The following is a 10,103-nucleotide window of genomic DNA, read 5'->3' as shown; positions in this document are numbered from 1 at the left end:
GTGGGAGGTCAACTGGTCTGTGTCCTGTCCTGTTAGCCTGGGGCAGTGGGAGGTCAACTGGTCTGTGTCCTGTCCTGTTAGCCTGGAGCAGTGGGAAGCAAGCTGGGCTGTGTCCTGTCCTGTTAGCCTGGGGCGGTGGGGAAGCAAGCTGGGCTGTGTCCTGTCCTGTTAGCCTGGGGCAGTGGGAAGCAAGCTGGGCTGTGTCCTGTCCTGTCCCTAATCACCTGATCCAGTTGGTTCCGTAGCTGGACACAGATCTGACACTGCATCTCTTCTTCACTATCATGTTGATGTAGGCTTTCATGATCTTGGTGATCTCTCCAACCTGAAACAACACAGAGGATACAGTTTTAAAAGCAAGGAAAACGGTGTACAGAGGCCCATTAATCAGCAACCATCACTCCAGTGTTCCAATGGCACGTTGTGTTAGCTAATCCAAGTACAGAGGCCCATTAATCAGCAACCACACCCAGTGTTCCAATGGCACGTTGTGTTAGCTAATCCAAGTACATAGGCCCATTAATCAGCAACTATCACTCCTGTGTTCCAATGGCACGTTGCGTTGTAATCCGAAGTACAGAGGCCCATTAATCAGCAACCATCACTCCTGTGTTCCATGGCACGTTGTGTTAGCTAATCCAAGTACATAGGCCCATTATCAGCAACCATCACTCCTGTGTTCCAATGAGCACGTTGTGTTAGCTAATCCAAGCACATAGGCCCATTATCCGCAACCATGCTCCTGTGTTCCAATGCACGTTGTGTTAGCTAATCCAAGTACATAGGCCCATTATCAGCAACCATCACTCCTGTGTTCCAATGGCACGTTGTGTTAGCTAATCCAAGTACATAGGCCCATTATCAGCAACCATCACTCCTGTGTTCCAATGGCACGTTGTGTTAGCTAATCCAAGTACAGAGGCCCATTATCAGCAACCATCACTCCTGTGTTCCAATGGCACGTTGTGTTAGCTAATCCAAGCTTATCATTTTAAAAAGGCTAATTGATCATTAGAAAACCCTTTTGCAATTATGTTAGCACAGCTGAAAACTGTTGTTCTGATTAAAGAAGCAATAAAACTGGCCTTCTTTAGACTAGTTGAGTATCTGGAGCATCAGCATTTGTGGGTTCGATTACAGGTTCAAAATGGCCAGAAACAACAAACTTTCTTCTGAAACTCTTCAGTCTATTCTTGTTCTCGGAAATAATGGCTATTCCACGCAAGACATTTCCAAGACACTGAAGATCTCGTACAACGCTGTGTACTACTCCCTTCACAGAACAGCGCAAACTGGCTTGGATTAGCCAACACAACGTGCCATTGGAACACAGGAGTGATGGTTGCTGATTACTGGGCCTCTGTACTTGGATTAGCTAACACAACGTGCCATTGGAACACAGGAGTGATGGTTGCTGATTACTGGGCCTCTGTACTTGGATTAGCTAACACAACGTGCCATTGGAACACAGGAGTGATGGTTGCTGATAATGGGCCTCTGTACGCCTCTGTAGATATTCCATTAAAAATCAGCCGTTTCCAGCTACAATAGTAATTTACAACATTAACAATGTCTACACTGTATTTCTAATCAATTTTATGTTATTGTAAATTTACAAAACATTTTGCTTTTCTTTCAAAAACAAGGACATTTCTAAGTGACGCCAAACTGTTTGAACTGTATGTGTTTAGAAGCATCATAACAGCCACACAAGGCCTTGTTGGTTGACGTTCTGAAAGGATAGCCTGGGGTACCAGTCTATTTGCTATCGTGTCAACTCCCTGTCATTCATTGTCTAGACAAACATCATGAGCATAAACAGACCTGCAGGCTACTGAGCATATAACAGACCTGGGACCAGGCTACTGAAAGGCTGCAAAGCATTTCTAATCTGGTGTTATAAACAGACCTGGGACCAGGCTACTGAAAGGCTGCAAAGCATTTCTAATCTGGTGTTATAAACAGACCTGGGACCAGGCTACTGAAAGGCTGCAAAGCATTTCTAATCTGGTGTTATAAACAGACCTGGGACCAGGCTACTGAAAGGCTGCAAAGCAATCTGGTGTTATAAACAGACCTGGGACCAGGCTACTGAAAGGCTGGCATGTTTATAAACAGACTGAAAGCTGCAAAGCATTTCTAATCTGATAAACCCGTGAGGCTGCTGAAAGGCTGCAAAGCATTTCTAATCTGGTGTTATAAAAACAGACCTGGGACCAGGCTACTGGAAAGGCTGGGACCAGGCTACTGAAAGGCTGCAAAGCATTTCTAATCTGGTGTTATAAACAGACCTGGGACCAGGCTACTGAAAGGCTGCAAAGCATTAATAATCTGGTGTTATAAACAGACCTGGGACCCAGGCTACTGCTTCTATAATGTTGTATTATGGTGTAATACTGTACCAGAGGTGTCTCAAAGAACATCTCTCTGTCGTCCACTGTGATTTTATAAGTCGTGGCCTGGGAGATCCGAAGAAGATGATGTGTTCGTAGGGGAACGTCTCAGAGGTTTGGGTTCTCCTCTCTTGTAGACCGACACGTTCTCTGCACTCACACTCAGCCACAGGTCATGAGGAAAGCCTCAGTTCTTACACTGAGGAGACAGAGACATACAGCAGGTCAGATACAAAGTTAAAGGAATGAATGAATCAAATACCCTAGCCCTATTCACCCAGTATCCTCCCTATCCCTATTCACCACAGTATCATCCCTAGCCCTATTCACCACAGTATCCTCCCTATCCCTATTCACCACAGTATCATCCCTAGCCCTATTCACCACAGTATCCTCCTATTCACCACAGTATCATCCTAGCCCTATTCACCACAGTATCCTCCTAGCCCTATTCAACAGTATCATCCCTAGCCCTATTCACCACAGTATCCTCCCTAGCCCTATCATCATCCCTAGCCCTATTCACCACAGTATCCTCCCTATATTCCCACAGTAGCCCTATTCACCACAGTATCCTCCCCTAGCCCTATTCACCACAGTATCCTCCCTATCCCTATTCATCATCCCTAGCCCTATTCACCTCAGTATAATATTCTTTTACATTACACCTGTATGTATGTATTTACCTCCATCGTCGAACAGTGTGGACCCATATCCAGGCCACTCCTTGATGATGTTCATGTATTTGAGCATGGCTGTGTGCTGTCCAGTCCCTGGAGACGGGACCATTTCTCTAAGATGGAGGTTCTGGTGGCTGAGGTCTCCTCCTTCACCCACATCTCTAGCATCTGAACAAGAACCAGACAAGACTTAGTACCTTGCTCAAGGGCATAACAACAGGCGACAATATCCAGGATGATGTCAGCAACCCTCTGGTTTCACTGACTACACCAGATGTTTCCAGTCGGAGCTGGGATTCGAACGCTCTAAACTCCTCTAACCGCTAGGCTACCTGTTCCTGGCCTCCAGCCTCTAGGCTACCTGTTCCTCCTCTAACCGCTAGGCTGGCCTGATCCTGGCCTAACCTCTAGGCTACCTGTTCCTCCCCTCTAACCGCTAGGCTACCTGTTCCTCTCTAACCGCTAGGCTACCTGTTCTCCTCTAACCGCTAGGGTACCTGTTCCTCCTCTAACCGCTAGGCTACCTGTTCCTCCTCTAACCGCTAGGCTACCTGTTCCTCCTCTAACCGCTAGGCTACCTGTTCCTGGCCTAACCGCTAGGCTACCTGTCCCTCCTCTAACCGCTAGGCTACCTGTTCCTCCTCTAACCGCTAGGCTACCTGTTCCTCCTCTAACCGCTAGGCTACCTGTTCCTCCTCTAACCGCTAGGCTACCTGTCCCTCCTCTAACCGCTAGGCTACCTGTCCTCCTCTAACCGCTAGGCTACCTGTTCCTCCTCTAACCGCTAGGGGCTACTTGTTCCTCCTCTAACCGCTAGCGCTACCTGATCCTCCTCCATCTTCTGTTTCTTCATGGAGCCCGTCTTCCAGCCCGCTGCGGCGCAGGGTCCCGTCCAGGAAGCTGGTCCGCCTCCGCTCCAGGGTGTGGCCCCTGGCCCTGTCCTGGGCCGGCCGCGCCCACCTATACAAAATAATACACTTGTATTAGTCCACCAAAGCAAACAATACACCTTTTGTCCATTTGTTACAGTGAACACCGGAAATGTGGAGACTTCCTCAGTTGTCAACCTCCCAAATAGCACTCAGACACAGACACGCAATGCACACACACACACACACACACACACACACACACACACACACACACACACACACACACACACACACACACACACACACACACACACACACACACACACACACACACACACACACACACACACACACACACACACACACACAAGGGTCAAGCCGCAGAGCAGCACCCCCTGGAGAGCGTTACCTACCTTGGTGAAGTGCAGGATGCGTGCGCGGAGCCTCCTACAGGGTAGACGGTGTCCAGAGACCAGCTGACCCGGGCCTTGTCTCCGTGGAGGAACTGGAGCCTGAGAGCGGCCAGGTGCTGCAGGGTGTCTTCTGGGGCCGGGAGGTGACCGCTGGTCAGAGACTCATGAGCCTGGAGGAGACATGTATATTACAACATTACATTTATATTAACATTAAATTATATTTACATAATATTACATTTATATTATCAATAAAATACATTAATATATTACATTGACATTATCATTAAAATACATTTACATTTAGATCCAGGTATTCTGGCGCTTGAGGGTAGCGCCGAAGTACCTCTTCTTATCAACTATATGTAACATTTTTATTCTGTATTTCTCTATCCAGGTGTTGACACTGTATTTCTCTATCCAAATGCTGTCTAATAGTAGCAAAATGGCAGACCAGGAAGTAACTGACCTGTTCGAACATGAAAGCGAACTCCACCCCTTCCTTGGGCATGCTCTCTACATCCAGGAAACAGTAGAGTTTGAAGTAGAGCTTCCATGTCCTCTCCTCTACTTCCTCACTGCCTGACAGCCTGGAAATTAGTCAATCAGAAAAAACAACAACAATCAATCAACCAACCAACCAATCAACCAACCAACCAATCAACCAACCAACCAACCAACCAACCAATCAACCAACCAACCAACCAACCAATCAATCAACCAATCAACCAATCAACCAACCAACCAATCAACCAACCAATCAATCAATCAACCAACCAACCAACCAATCAATCAACCAAAAAACAACAACAAAAAACAACAACAATCAATCAACCAACCAACCAACCAATGTCAAACATTTTTCTCAGCAAATGTACAGTAATAACCTCAAGAAGTGTGTGGGTCAGAGATGAGAGTTACAGTATTTAATCATGTATGTGTCATGCTGATATCTCTCTGTGGGTAGTTATGATATCTTTGAGCTGTCTTGCTAACACCACAACAGCGTGACAATGACCATAGGAGTTGGCAAGAAATGCATATAAGGCTCTCCCTAGCCCTCCCTTTGACAAATATGACCATAACTCTATCTTCCCGATTCCTGCTTACAAGCAAAAACTCAAACAGGAAGTACCAGTGATGTGCTCAATACGGAAGTGGTCTGATGACACGGACGCTACACTACAGGACTGTTTCCCTGGCACAGACTGGAATATGAGGTGTATACCACATCAGTAACCAGCTTCATTAATTATTTAGAGTCTTAGACACAGACTGGAATATGAGGTGTATACCACATCAGTAACCAGCTTCATTAATGATTTAGAGTCTTAGACACAGACTGGAATATAGAGGTGAATACCACATCAGTAACCAGCTTCATTAATGATTTATAGTCTAAGACATTGGGGGGTGCTAGGCTGACATATTGGTTTAAAATGGTCATACTATGAATCATTTAGCTATTTGATTTGGAATTTAGGACCCCTTAAGGTATATATATAAAAAATAGTTATTGGTCTTGACTCGATAGCCCTTAGAAACGCATTGAATAACAAATTCATAAATGGCTAAAAGGTCTATTCTCTGTGCATCTCTCTCATTTGAACTCTCACCCCTCAAACAGATCAGAGACCAGGCTATTCTCTGTGCATCTCTCTCCCGGCTGAACTCTCACCCCTCAAACAGATCAGAGACAGGCTATTCTGCTGCATCTCTCTCTCTCCGGCTGAACTCTCACCCCTCAAACAGATCAGAGACCAGGCTATTCTCTGTGCATCTCTCTCTCTCCGGCTGAACTCTCACCCCTCAAACAGATCAGAGACCAGGCTATTCTCTGTGCATCTCTCTCTCCAGCTGAACTCTCACCCCTCAAACAGATCAGAGACCAGGCCATTCTCTGTGCATCTCTCTCCACTGAACTCTCACCCTCAACAGATCAGACACAGATTCTCATCTCTCTCTCTCCAGAGACCAAACAGGAGACCAGGCTATTCTCTGTGCATCTCTCTCTCTCTCAGCTGAACTCTCACCCCTCAAACAGATCAGAGACCAGGCTATTCTCTGTGCATCTCTCTCTCTCCAGCTGAACTCTCACCCCTCAAACAGATCAGAGACCAGGCTATTCTCTGTGCATCTCTCTCTCTCCAGCTGAACTCTCACCTCAAACAGATCAGAGACCAGGCTATTCTCTGTGCATCTCTCTCTCCTTCGAACTCTCACCTCTCAAACAGATCAGAGACCAGGCTATTCTCTGTGCATCTCTCTCTCTCCAGCTGAACTCTCACCTCTCAAACAGATCAGAGACCAGGCTATTCTCTGTGCATCTCTCTCTCTCCAGCTGAACTCTCACCCCTCAAACAGATCAGAGACCAGGCTATTCTCTGTGCATCTCTCTCTCTCCAGCTGAACTCTCACCTCTCAAACTTGGCGAGTACGTCCGCCACGATGACTCTGCTCTCCACAGCGCGGTCCGTAGTGTTGTTGTGTTGAAACAGGGAAAACATGTTTCTACTGTCCTCCATGGCCAGGCCTCGGATCAACTTCTCCACCACCTGGGGACAGGCAGGACAGAGGGACATTAACACATCTGACTAAACCTCACCACCTGGGGACGGAGGGACATTAACACATCTGACTAAACCTCACCACCTGGGGACAGGCAGGACAGAGGGACATTAACACATCTGACTAAAACTCACCACCTGGGGACAGGCAGGACAGAGGGACATTAACACATCTGTCTAAACCTCACCACCTGGGGACAGAGGGACATTAACACATCTGACTAAACCTCACCACCTGGGGACAGGCAGGACATTAACACATCTGACTAAACCTCACCACCTGGGGACAGGCAGGACATTAACACATCTGACTAAACCTCACCACCTGGGGACAGAGGGACATTAACACATCTGACTAAACCTCACCACCTGGGGACAGAGGGACATTAACACATCTGACTAAACCTCACCACCTGTGGACAGCAAAGCACTGAATATACTGTATTTTTACAGCTACTACTCCTTGTGGAAAACATACTTTTTATAGTATAATCGACAGAACAGCGTAGTTTAGATGTGGACATGTCAGAGCAACACAGCATTAGTTACCTCTCCAGCGGTGGTGTGTGAGTTGATGGAGATCTTGCAGGATCCTCCTCCGTGGCAGTAGACCGTAGTCGTCATTTCCTGCCTGGTCAGTAAGGCTACGATCTCCTCCTGAGACGGTACAAAGTCCCTGACCTTGGTCCTCTTCAGAGACTCACCTATGAAATGAGCAAACATGTCCACCTCTGTTCCAGGAAACTGCTCCTTCACCCTGGAGAAGAACAGACAGAGGGTCACGGAGGTGTAGAGGATGAGCAAATCAACGTTACTAATGTCATACTGTCCAGTTTACCCATCTATACAAATCAATCACAGAACATACGGCTATTTATACTACAAGCTATAGGAAGGGAACACATTCTGCTGACTAGCAGCTATAGGAAGGGAACACATTCTGCTGACTAGGAGCTATAGGAAGGGAACACATTCTGCTGACTAGGAGCTATAGGAAGGGAACACATTCTGCTGACTAGGAGCTATAGGAAGGGAACACATTCTGCTTACTAGGAGCTATAGGAAGGGAACACATTCTGCTGACTAGGAGCTATAGGAAGGGAACACATTCTGCTGACTAGGAGCTATAGGAAGGGAACACATTCTGCTGACTAGGAGCTATAGGAAGGGAACACATTCTGCTGACTAGGAGCTATAGGAAGGGAACACATTCTGCTGACTACAAACTATAGGAAGGGAACACATTCTGCTTACTAGGAGCTATAGGAAGGGAACACATTCTGCTTACTAGGAGCTATAGGAAGGGAACACATTCTGCTGACTAGAAGCTATAGGAAGGGAACACATTCTGCTGACTAGGAGCTATAGGAAGGGAACACATTCTGCTGACTAGGAGCTATAGGAAGGGAACACATTCTGCATGCGGCTCAGCATCTTTCTAAGGACTCAGGAAAGGAGCGTGACTGAAGGAGGGGTGGTGAGTGTAGCGTTCAGTCTGGTTCTAGAAGAATCTTGCCTTCTGAAGGAGGGGTGAACTAAAGGAGGAGCGTGACTGAAGGACAGGGGTTAACTAAAGGAGGAGCGTGACTGAAGGACAGGGGTGGGGTAGGACAAGAATTTGTCCCTGGTATTTTATCCACACCAGCCCAGATCACTGCGTGTGCTGCCAATTCACCAAGCCCCACTTTCATTTTACCAGCTCATGTTTTTAAACAAATACAATATATGAAAACAGCATTGAGTTATTGACAGAGCCTTGTTCATTCAATGGTCTCTACCTAGATAGTAGTCTAAAATACACCAATCCATGTTGTTGACTTAGAAAGAAAGGAAGGAAGAGAGGATTCTAGTCAGTTGACAAACTGAATGCCTTCAACTGAAATATGTCTTCCGCAACCGAATATAGAGAGTTGAGTAAAATATTTACACCAACAGAAAGCTGAAACCCGCCTCTCTTCAACAAGGACAAGGGGACGAAGCTTCCAAAGCTGTTTCCCCCGCAATTGCATTTTGTAGGTAAAAGTACCTTTTGAGGTGGAACTTGAGGTAACGAGATGCCCCGGCTGGGCAGGAAGGTACAGCTCATACAGGTGAGGAGGTGCCAGTGGGAACGATTGGCCGAGCTGTTGGGCTGAGGCACGTGATTGGTCTGCTTGATGAGCTGACAGTAGACCTCGTCTCGAGCAGGCGCAGGTCGTGGCAGGTCTGGAGGATGCCCTGGATGATCGGGACCGATCTAAACAGCCTCCATCTCCTGTAGAGAGTTGAAGATCTTCACTGCCTCATCCTGCAGGCTGGCATAGCCTTCTCCTTTGGACTGGGGGTGGGAGAGGGGAGAGAGAGAGAGAGAGAGAGTGAGAAAGGGAGAGTTATGGTGGTCACTGCTTTATGCATTTCATTCCTGTCAAAATGGTTAATAAAACTGCTGTCAAATACATGAGACCCTTTGCTCCACAAGGAGTTAAAAGAAGTAAATCAAGTCCTTGCAGTATAAAAATATAAACTAGCTGTAAATAAGTCCCTCCAGGGTCTTATAGGTGAACAACTCACGGTGGATGTTGACCTCCCGTAAGGCAGAGGCAGCAGGGGGAGTGGAGGGGTGCTGGGTATATCTGAGGATAGGGTTCCTCCAATATGTCTGTTCTACAGCCTCCACGTTCATACTGCTCTCCTGGGGAAAGGTCAGGGGTTAAAGGTCAGAGGTCAGAGGAATGTCTCAAGTTCCTTCATCATCACTAGCATCTCCTGAGCCTGGTCCTCTCTATGCCAGACAACAATATAACAGCCAGCAGAGTGGGATCACAAACGAATCCTGACATACAAATGACCCATCTCAGTATGCAGGCTTGTGATTGGCTGTACCTTGATGTCCCTGATGAGTTGCTGTGTGGGTGTCTCTATGGGAACCTTGCTGTCGACAGCCCCCTGTATGGCCGACGCCCAGCGCATAGCCTCGTTCAGTAGTTTTGTGTAGAGGTGGTACGAGTGTTTACGGCCGTGGACAATGATGCTCCAGTAACCTGAGACAGGAAGGAAGGAAGTTTAAGAATGTAGAAATGTCTGGGGCTGCATCACAAAACAAATGGCCCCCTATTTCCTAGCTCACTATTTTGACACATACTGAGTGACTCAAGGAGCATTAAAGTAATGTATATATATATATATATGATATGGTAGA

General features: G+C 46.9%; 1 pseudogene; it reads right to left on the bottom strand.

Annotated features, from left to right (window-relative positions):
* Positions 1 to 155: 155 nt before the first annotated feature.
* On the bottom strand, positions 156 to 9,945 carry LOC124030395 (annotated as a pseudogene).
* Positions 9,946 to 10,103: the final 158 nt, after the last annotated feature.

The sequence above is a fragment of the Oncorhynchus gorbuscha genome, unplaced genomic scaffold (assembly GCF_021184085.1).
Source record: "Oncorhynchus gorbuscha isolate QuinsamMale2020 ecotype Even-year unplaced genomic scaffold, OgorEven_v1.0 Un_scaffold_11168, whole genome shotgun sequence".
In the NCBI taxonomy this organism is placed as follows: Eukaryota; Metazoa; Chordata; class Actinopteri; order Salmoniformes; family Salmonidae; genus Oncorhynchus; species Oncorhynchus gorbuscha.
Note: the sequence above shows the minus strand (reverse complement) of the source record. Positions and strands in the feature narration are given on the sequence as shown.